The 11,012-nt window shown below is 32.8% G+C and overlaps 1 long non-coding RNA gene across 1 annotated transcript; it reads left to right on the forward strand.

Moving 5' to 3' along the window:
• The first annotated feature begins 6,524 nt into the window (after positions 1 to 6,524).
• LOC135150830 (uncharacterized) lies at positions 6,525 to 9,534 on the forward strand. The gene is made up of 4 exons (XR_010289213.1): positions 6,525 to 7,119; positions 8,012 to 8,218; positions 8,638 to 8,678; positions 8,798 to 9,534. It is a non-coding gene; the product is annotated as an uncharacterized LOC135150830 (long non-coding RNA).
• The last annotated feature ends 1,478 nt before the right edge of the window (positions 9,535 to 11,012 follow it).

Consider the following 11,012-nt stretch of genomic DNA (forward strand, 5'->3'; position numbering starts at 1 on the left):
GTGCGAAATTGCTATGATGCGATTTGAGAAGAAATTGAGGATGTGAGAATAGAGCATTTCATCTCAAATTAAAGGTGTCAAATCTAGCACATGATGTAAGAAATGAAATGGAGAAAGGAATAAAATTCCTTAACAATTGTCTATAATACAATTCATTTTTCATTTCATTCCTTCCGGGATCATTCACCACAACCAAATACTACATATAGTCGAGCAAAAGATAATGATTGAAACAAGAGTAACAAAAAACAGTGCACTTCATGATTACCGAGGAAGGGGAGGGGAAAGGAGAAAAAAAAGGGGTTGTCAGATGTCCAGTAAGCAATACAGTCAAGCTATACCTAGGAGAAAAAAAGAGGGGGGCGGGGGGTTGTCAGATGTCCAGTAAGCAATACAGTCGAGTTATACCTAGAATCCTTTACTACAGGCTGCAGCGCCCAACATGTTGTTTACTTTCTCGGACTACCCAACATTTCGTTTAATTCCCAATCTACCCACATTTTTCACTCTCTCACCCTTTTCCACTCTCTCTTCACCTATTCCATCACTTCTTTTCTCATTTTAACTAAACCAATTTATATTTACTCCCATTTTAACTTCCACCTTATATTTTTATTTGTAATTTAAATTTAAAGTTTATTAAAATAAAATTAAAATTATATTAAAATAAAAATCATTAAATAAATATATTGCATAATATTAAAAACTTATATTAAATAAATGCATCACATAAACACTAAAACATAATATATTACATAGAAATAAAATACACCACTTAAACATTAAAATAAAATTCATTACATAGGAAATAAAATACACCCAGAGAAAAACACATATAATTAGAATACATCAACCAATCATCATATCCTCGGCATCGTGAACTACGTCTTTCGCAACCATCTTTCTGCATCAGGATTAAGCTCTCTGATTTGCGTCATGGCTATCTCAAACTTTCGTAACTGAGATAATTACCAGCCACCCAACACAACATCTTCAAATGTGAACTTGGAAAAGCAGAACTAAAATTGCTATGTACATGCAACAAACAAAATCGATGTATGCCCCATTCACCGGCAAAGTCATTTTCCACCCTTTTCATGGCTTTGATGATTCCAGGATGTCAATCAGAAATAATACAGACACCCTTTCTATTTTGACATACATATATTCGAAGATGGCATAAAAACCAAGACCAATTGATAGTTGATTCTTCATGAACTAAGCCATATGAGTTTATTTGATTCTAAACTCCGGTGGATGTTATTTATAGAATATTTTCATACAAGCAATAATAATATGAAGGGACAACACGCTGAAAAATTTTGAAGTGACAACACATTGAAAAGCTAATGATTTTTCTTTAAAAATAGTTGAAATAGACTACCCACTGAAAAGCTGCTCACTCAAAAGTTGGATTTGACAATTCACAAGAAATTAATATAATAATAATTTAAAAATCTATAATTATAAATTCAAAAAGAAATTATTAATACTATTTTTATAATCATTAAATTCAAAACTCTTTAAAAATTAGTGACATGTCCATAAGGAAATTTAAATTAATTAAGTGATTTTAAAATAAAAAATAAAAATTTGTAATAATAATATAATTACAGTAAATATATTTTAAAAATAAAATTAATATTGTTATGAAATATAAAAATTATACATTATGATTTATTTTAAATTGAAATGTAGGAGATAGGTTGGGTGGAGGAGAGAGAATGAAATAAGGTGAGAGAATGAAAAAGGTCGGTAAAATAAGAAGATGAACAAGAAGGTGGGCATTGTCGGAAACTGAACTTTGAAGCTGGGCACTGCGGGAATGGATTCATATACCTATGCCTATACCTGTATACCGACACCCGTACTGATTACCAAGGTGGCCTATATCACCCAAGGTTACACTTTTATTACACCTTCACCTTCTACCTACAAACCTCACGCGGCTCTAATTTATAGGAGCAGTAGTTCATAAATTTTAATTATCATTATTTCATATTTTATTATGAATTTCAATTACTGATTATTAATGATATATTTCATATTTTTCCGTGTGGTTGGACTCTGCTCTGGAAGGTAAATCCAATAAAAACCCTAACTCTACAACATTATCAGGACACTCATAATTTCCATACTTTTCTTAAGAATGCATATGAGATTATTTGTATGGTAGATGGTTCCTGGAATGAATCTTAGACATGTATGCTTTGTGGGAGAATTGGAGGTTCAATAGTGAGACACACAGGGGAACTATTTTGGTTTTCTCAGGTCCAGTGACGGTGTTGAGTGCACATGAGGCGGAAATTGAGGCAATTTTATATGTGATGAATGAAATCCTACTACACAATCTTTGCATGCAAAAAGTGGTCATATGTTCTGATTCTATCATGGCTATCAACTCTATTTACAAAGGTCTGAGTATTGATTATCCCATGTTGGTCCAAGACTTTGATACTTCTGCTCTTTTTAATGGGCATGTGTCTCTTAAACACATTCCGAGCACTCTGAATATAAATGTAGATCAGCTCGCAAAGAAAGGAGCTCTCAGGCTTGTAATGAGGGCTTTCTAGGCCACATCTTGATGGATTGAATTGGAGGCCCATATCTAATCAGGGGCTTCTATTCGTGACGCCTTATATTTTTGCAGGTGACCAGTTTTTCAAAAATAAAAGGAAGACTTTACACAGGGGCCGTTTGGCTTAACTTAAAAGAAGTTACTTATTGCTTTTAAGTGATTTCTTGATTAAAAGTGATAAGTAATTTTGTACTTATAAGCTGTTTAAGTGTTTGGATAAATTCATTAAAATTCACGACTTATTAGGTATAAAAATTGCTAAAATAATAATAAAATTAATATTATAAACTATCTTTTAGAATGATCATACACATCGTTGTGAAGTTAAATTTCGAAAAAAAAAATAAGTCAAGAAAAAAGCTAGCATTTCTAACTTCCAAAACTCCAGCTTATAGGTCGCCAGAAGTGCTTATAATTTCTTTACCCAAACACTACGAAATAAGTAGAAGTTGACTTATAAGCTAGAAGCTGGGCTTAAAAGCCCAGCCAAACACCCCCATAGTCTCCTTTAGTCATGTCAGTGAACCGCCGAAAACTTTATTTCCCAATGGTTCTTCAGTTTCTTCATCAGTCTCCCATGCAAAGCAAGGCTCCTGTACTATCCAAGATTTGGTTTGGTCAGGGCGGGGATATAGTGCAGGTCTACTGACATGGTGCACGGCTCTAGAGGGCATAAATGAGCCATCCACCATCTTTTGTGTCCTATATACACTACTACCAACTTCACGCTTCTTGCTCACACTTATCCCAATCTTCTCAAATATTTTCGTTTATTTCTTCTCTCTGCTTTCTTTTCACTCTAAGTATGGAACATCTCTAGGAGCTTCCTGATAAAACATTCGTTAAAATCAACGTGTATTGTGTGGTTTCACATGTTCCATTACCAAATGGAAACACTAGTGGTATAGGGGTTGTTGTCCGGAATGATGCTGGCGAGAAACTCTGGGCAGCCATGGGGCCGATTCCTTGTTTAACTGAGGAGCAAGCCATTATGGCTCAGAAACACAAATGGGATCTTACTCACATTGAGACTACTGACCGGCGCATTTTTGAAACTATAAGCATGCAAGAGTACATCATGCTGCAGGATAATCAGCTGGAGGCGTATGGGTTATTTAACACAATCCATGCAAACAATTTCAAGGAAGGAAAGACTTATCGAAGAATTTCATGTGTTACCCGACATATGAATTCGACTGTTGAATACATGGTGAATTACGGAATGAACAATCTCATTGTCTTCTCTGAGGTTCAGGATGACCTTGGAGACATGCGATTCCTATTAAATAGGGACATGGGGATGGTTTTCCCCTCTCCTATAAGAAACGGAGCTATATTTGGGACCAGGCGAGGTGGTCGATGACCCTCCCCTAAAAAATTGCTCAAATGAAAACGAAATCCTTTTGGCGTGGACGAGTCAGCTTTTCCCCCTACTTTAAAACTGATAACCTACCATGGAACCTTAACCTTGCTCAGTTTAATTCGTCCGCAAAAGGGAAAACCAAGATGTATACAGATTTCTCTTTCAATAAGAATGGTGTTCTATGTGATGAGGCAATCAAAAGCCTTGATGAAGGCAAGTTAACAGGCATATCATCTATTTTCTCCGAACAAGTGGTTTATTTGGATACTCTAGTGGGCTATGGAATGTATGGACGTGATATTCTACATTATGTTGTGAATGGCACCTTACCTGAGTTCATATGCCAGAATAAAATGCTGGGAGAGATGGGTAAGAAACGATACGTCCGCATGGATGTGGATAAGGTTATGGAGGCTATGGACTTAAAAAAAAAAATTGACACTTGATGGTAGTATACAATACCTTGTAAATAACTGATATATATTATTAATATTAATAAAATATTATTAAATATTGAAAATTGGGTTAACCATTCGATTTTTCGATCAATCGCGGTATAAATCGAATAACTAAAAAAATAATTTCAAATTTTTCGCTACCGAAAACAGGATCGAAATATATAGATTGGTTAACTGAACCAAATTTTTTTTTGTTATTCGGTACGGTTTTTGATGAACCAAACCGAATAATCACCCCCAAGTCTGACTGATTTAATAAAGGTTATGTCCTGTTTATCTTTTTTGAACATCTAAATCCTTATCTAATAAATAAGTCATGTTCTCTTGATTAGAATGTTTGATGCCAAAATTATATCACAAAAAAAATTAATATTCAAACTATGTGATCTTTATCTTTTCACAACATTATCTCCAATACTAGTATTTTGATGTTTTTTCTCAAAATCTAGTACTATCCTTTACTCAAAAAAACTAGGGCAAGACTAGCTAGTTACCCTCATAAAACTAGTCACACTCGTTATTTTTTGTCCCTACTTATTATATCTTTATCCCTACTTAAAAATTTAATATTGCACAAAGAAACTTTAAAGAGATCAATTTTAATATATGCATCCTGTGAGTATATATATATAATTAGTTGAGAAGCCGCGCTTTGCGGCGGCCTATAAAAATTATATCAATGATTCAAAATTAATATTTGTAAGATAAAATAAATTTGTGGCAGTCTATAAAAATTATATTAATCGTTTAGAATTAATATTTTTAAAATAAAATAAATTTTGTATTACAAACATCTTGATACAATACCAATATTAATATATAAAATTAAAAATTGGACTATAATTCATGAGTGAAAAAAAAAGGCACGAATAATCTCAAGAAAAACCCTACAACGGGTATTTATATATAGGTGCAGAGAGACTTGTGTGCTACTCTTTTTCATAATTAAACAATTTGAAATAAAATCAGATTAAAAAACTTGCAAGTTACTATATTTCATAAATAATTTGAAACTGAATAAGATTAATTTATGCCAAGATATATACCATATCAATTAATATAAAACAGAATCAGATTAAAAAACTTGCAAGTTACTATATTCCATAAATAATCTCAAGAAAAATCAGATTAATTAATGCCAAGATATATACCATATCAATTAATCTGAAACAAAAGAAAAAGTAGCTCTTATTTTTGATATTTTTCATCCGAAAATTTCAGAAAATTGGAAAAATAGAACGGAGCTATCTGAGAGGCGCTCCTACACGCCCCTCGCTTCTCCCTTATATAAGTATATTGATTGATTAGAGGTAATTGCATATCGCACCCCCTAACTATCGTTCAAAAACGATATTGTACTCATACTTTGATAAACTCAACTCGCACCCCTTATCTTTATATTTCAAGAACGATATGCACCCACCTCCGTTAAATTCCGTTAAAATACTCCCTCCGTCTCAATTTACATGTCCCTTTTGCTTTTCGAGAAGTCAAATTGACTAATTTTTGACCAACTATTAGAAAATATTTATCTATTATTTTAGGAAATAGAAAGTTATATATTAAAATAGACTAGATTTACTTTTTGATGATATTTTTTTTTAAATTTTTGTTCAATTATGCTATCCCCAAGTCAAAATGATTTTACATATCAAATGATTTTAAATTTTTAGTAATATGTGTATTAAGTACTTAAAATATACGCTATTTTAAATATAAAAAATAAATATTTGTGATATTTATTATAAATATATACACTTTTATTTAACAAAAATTTGATATGTAAAATCATTTTGACTTGGGGATAGCTTAATTAAACAAAAATTTTGAAAAACATTCATCAAAAAAGTAAATCTAGTCTATATTAATATGTAACTTTCTATTTCCTAAAATAATAAATAAATATTTTCTAAATAGTTGGTCAAAAATTAGTCAATTTCACTCCTCGAAAAGCAAAAAGGACATGTAAATTGAAACGGAGGGAGTATTTTAACGGAAATTAACGGAAGTTACCGGAATTTAACGGAGGGGGGTGCGTATCGTTCTTGAAATGTAAAGATAGGGGGTGCGAGTTGAGTTTCTCAAAGTATGAGTACGATATCGTTTTTGAAGGATAGTTACACTACTAGAAAAACTAGATACAACATCAGGATTTTAACATCATTCATAAAACCACTGCTGTTATATGTCTTTTTAACATCAATTTTTTTTAACACGATGTTAAACCATATTTTAGACATCAATTTCTTAAATAACTGATATCTTATTATCAGTATTAAAAAAAGAAAAAAAAGCACAGCACAGTTCTCCCTTATTACACAACACTCGTTGGACTCAACCAAAAAATAAAACATATCATAAAAATTCTCCCCCTTTTCTATTTCTCTCTCGGACATTCTCTCACTTTGTCTCCCCTCTCTCGATAACTCTCTCTCTCCGCTGTAGCACTACCTCTCACCATCTCCCTCTTCCATCTCTCCCTCTCTAACCATCTCCCTCACTACAGTAGAATAATCGATTTAAAAGAAACAAGTAGTCGGCTAATTAGGGTTTTGAAAGGGGATCTGAAGAAGGAAGAAATTGAAGCTTTTTATGTGTGTTTGTTGTGTATATATGTGTTTTTATTATCTATTGGTGGTGGTGGTGGTTAATTAACGGCGGCGACGTTAACCAGATTTGAAGGGGACTGTAGGGTATTTGTGTCTTGGCGATGGCGATAGGTAGGGGTGTGCATGGTGCGGTTTGGTGCGGTTCCGGATATTAACCGTTACCAAACCGATGAATGCGGTTCGGTTCGGTTAATCATCATTAACCGTAACCGCACCAATTAAAACGGTTTTTCGGTTGCGGTTAACCATTAGTCGGTTGCGGTTTTTTTTCGGTTTTTCCACTATTATTTTCTACTCTTGTGCATAATGAATTTTTTAAAAAAAATATAAAATTTTCATGAACATGTACAATATGTTCGGTTACTATTTACTATTGTTTCTATATAAGGATATAGGAAACATTACATACTTTCATCTAAAAAAACCTTAATACACAATAAAAACTAAAACATACGTATTTTGACAAGAAATTAGATGATGTCAAGTCAATAAAATTACCCAAAATCAACTAATCATAAAATTCAAATAAAAAAATGTTCAAAAAGTACATAAAAAAAAAAAGGTAGAATAAGTTTCATAATAAAATTTGATCAGCAGATTAACAGCAGAAATATTTCTACTTTGTGGCAAATCACAATAGCCCTAGTTTTCGATCAAGCGCTCCTCCAAATATTTGGGTGCCCGGTTATTTAAGTGACTCAGCAAGTATGCAAGTACGAAGAAGAACCTCCATATAAAATTAGATGTGAAATTTTAAAATGACTAAAATGTTTTATTACTATTTATATATATATATATATATATATATATATATATATATCGGTTCGGTTAATTTCGGTGCGGTTTTAGTATAAAACCGAAAATAAAACCGCACCACTAATTTCGGTTTTTTATCTCGGTTATTTTCGGTTTTATTTGCGGTTTGGTTTTTTTCGGTGTGGTTTTTCGGTTTTTTTAGGTTTTTTTTGCGGTTTCGGTTTTTCCTGCTCACCCCTAGCGATAGGCCGATATCGTGTTGTACGGGTCCGATAGAAGTTGCTCCGAAATATTGCAGTGGTGCTTGGGAGAGGTTGAAGTTTTGTGCTCGAAGCAGGGCCATTGACGGGGATTGTCTGGAAGGAAGTAGTTGAGCTCAGCATGGAATGGTTGGAAATTGAAGAAGAAGGCTGAGTATTGGGTTGATTTGGACTCACCAAGTTAACTCAGTTGGGTATTACTTATTTCTATGTGTGTTTTTATGTGTTTGGGTTTGAGCTTATTTGTTTTTATGTGTTTGGGTTTGAGCTTCTTTCGTTATTTTATAACCTCTGCGTTATTCTGGTGAATCCATGTGAGAATTTAAGCTTTCCTAGTAATTTATTTTTCTTGAAGATGCTAATCCAGCTGCAGAGATGCTAATCCAGCAGCAGAGATGTGTTTTTCAGTTGTATTATGTAAAATGTTATCCACTTTGGTGTAATAATTAGAAGAATGCAGTTTTCATAATTGTCTTGTATAGTTTCTCTATGGTAAAAATCTGCAACGGGTTATGTTTAGAAGTGGCTTATGTTAGTATTAATTTATATTTCTTGGGCGCGACCACTATCATCTCACTACTTTTCTTGTCTTGTTTATTTTTACCGTGTGCAGAGACTTGCGACAGATTTCCTCTCAAACTACATAATGGCAAGGTACATGTATGTCTCTGTGCAGACTCACCTATTCCTATATATAATACCAGTCCTCATTCACTCTTTAGTTCAAGTGACTGTTTAAATTATATTCAAGCACTTTAATTGTCATAATGTAGCATGCTTTGACATTGATCTTTGTGGAGACCAAGAGGGGAGCTGATTCAATAGAAAGCTGGTTAGGCAGAAATGGCTTTTTAGCAACACAATACATGGTGAAAAAGGCTAGATGGTAAGTGCAATTTTTTTGTCTTGAATTTCAAAGTTTGATGCTCTTTCTCTGTCTTGATATGTAAATATACAACTTCACGTTGGAGGCTGCTACATTGTAATAACTTTATTAACTTATTGTGAATTTGAATATCTTTTTAATTCTACAATAAATATCTGATTTTCTATTCTTAATTTTGATATTACCTGAAGTTTTCCTTCATGTTGTGGTATGATATACTTTTTGATGACTGAGAGAAAGGGAACGTGCCTTGAGATCTTTCGTAACTGGAGTATGGCAGAACAGGCATAACCCATTACAAGACTCTTGTGCAGCTCATGCAGGAAGTCAAACAACAAGTTCCTTCCTGGCTCACTATTGAGGAGACATCTGCATCTTATGATGGTGGGAGGGCATATCGACCTGGAGGCAGCAAGTTTGGTGGCCATGATTTCAGAAAGGCAACAAATATATAGTAACGATTTGTACTTCTAGCTAGCTGTGATTTTTGTGGATTACGAGCTACTTTAATTTGTGGTATTTGATATATATGAGTAGAGTTTTGACTTGGTAATTGGTACGATGGCTGTTGTTTAATTTATTGTGGTGCATATTTTTTAGATGGTGATGTCATGAATAGAAGAAATTATGATCTGGATATATAAAAAGCATCACATAATAGTTTTAAACCGATGTGTAAAAAAGTATTCAAAATCATTTTAAAAAATAAATTTGTTGTTTAATCACAAAGACATCAGTATATATCATTAAAATAATTAGTCCCAGACGATGTTATATATCTTAATAACATCGGTTGGTTTGTACAACCGTTGTTATACCTTCCCTTTGACATCAGTTAAAAACCGATGTCTAAGCTATATACTTTTAACATCCCCCGCATAGACATCGGACAAAAAAATTTCAGACATCAGGTTTTAGCCGTTGTTATAGGCAGTTTTTCTAGTAGTGTTAGGGGGTACGATATGCAATTACCTCATAAAATTATGGACAAAAATGTAAGCAGGCTCGACTGACCCCTCTTGTCCTTGTGAAGATCGGCCCTTGACCATAAAATAAATTATATATCTCATTTTTTTTTGGAGAAATTAGCACTTTGCACTCGTAATTTTGGTAGTTTTTGCGATTCGGTCTCAAAATTTAAATTACAACAAGTACATCCCATAACATATGAATTTCAATCACATTGCACCCGTTTGACTAACTTCCGTCAAAAATTAACGGTCAACGTTAAAAGCTTAAAGTTTTATTTTGAAACTAGCACTTTGCACCCATCAACTTTTGTCATTTTTTCGATTCAGTCTCATATTTTTATATATTGGCAGAATGCATTCCCCAACATAAAAAATTTAATCATTTTACAACCTTTTAACGAATTTCCGTCAAATATTAACATTTAATGTTACTATTTCCCGTCAAACTGGAATTGTGATTAGGTGCATTTATAATTATTTTAACTGGAATTGTGATTAGGTGTCATTTAACGTTAAATGTTAATATTTGACGTGAATTCGTTAAAAGGTTGTAAAATGAGACCTAATCGAAAAAACAACAAAAGTTGAAGGGTACAAAGTGTTAATTACAAATTAAAAACTTCCTACCTTTAACGTTGACCGTTAGTTTTTGACAGAAGTTAGTCAAATGGGTGCAATGTGATTGAAATTGATAAGTTATGGGATGTACATTGCTATAATTCAAAGTTCGAGACCAAATCACAAAAAGGACAAAAGTTAACGGGTGCAAAGTGCTAATTACTCCTTTTTTTTTTGTAAAGAATACATTAAATAGATTTTGAATCACGTAAATAAAGTTAAAATGAGTGAGATATATTCAAGCTTCTTGACCGACTTTGATCATTTATAACTCACTAATTTTGACTCCAATTTACATAATATTCAGTGTGCATTTCATTTAGTTTTTATAAAAATCTCTCATGTAATTTGTTATATAATCTGAAATCAAAAGATAATATAACAGAAAAATGTTATATGGAGAAATCACATGCAGAGGCATAAGATGTGATTGTACCATGACAAACAGTGAATATTCATGTATTAAATAAGAACATTAATACTTAAACTGCCCTGTATTCCTAGGGATTGCAG

Source organism: Daucus carota, chromosome 1, assembly GCF_001625215.2.
Source record: "Daucus carota subsp. sativus chromosome 1, DH1 v3.0, whole genome shotgun sequence".
NCBI classification, from domain to species: Eukaryota; Viridiplantae; Streptophyta; class Magnoliopsida; order Apiales; family Apiaceae; genus Daucus; species Daucus carota.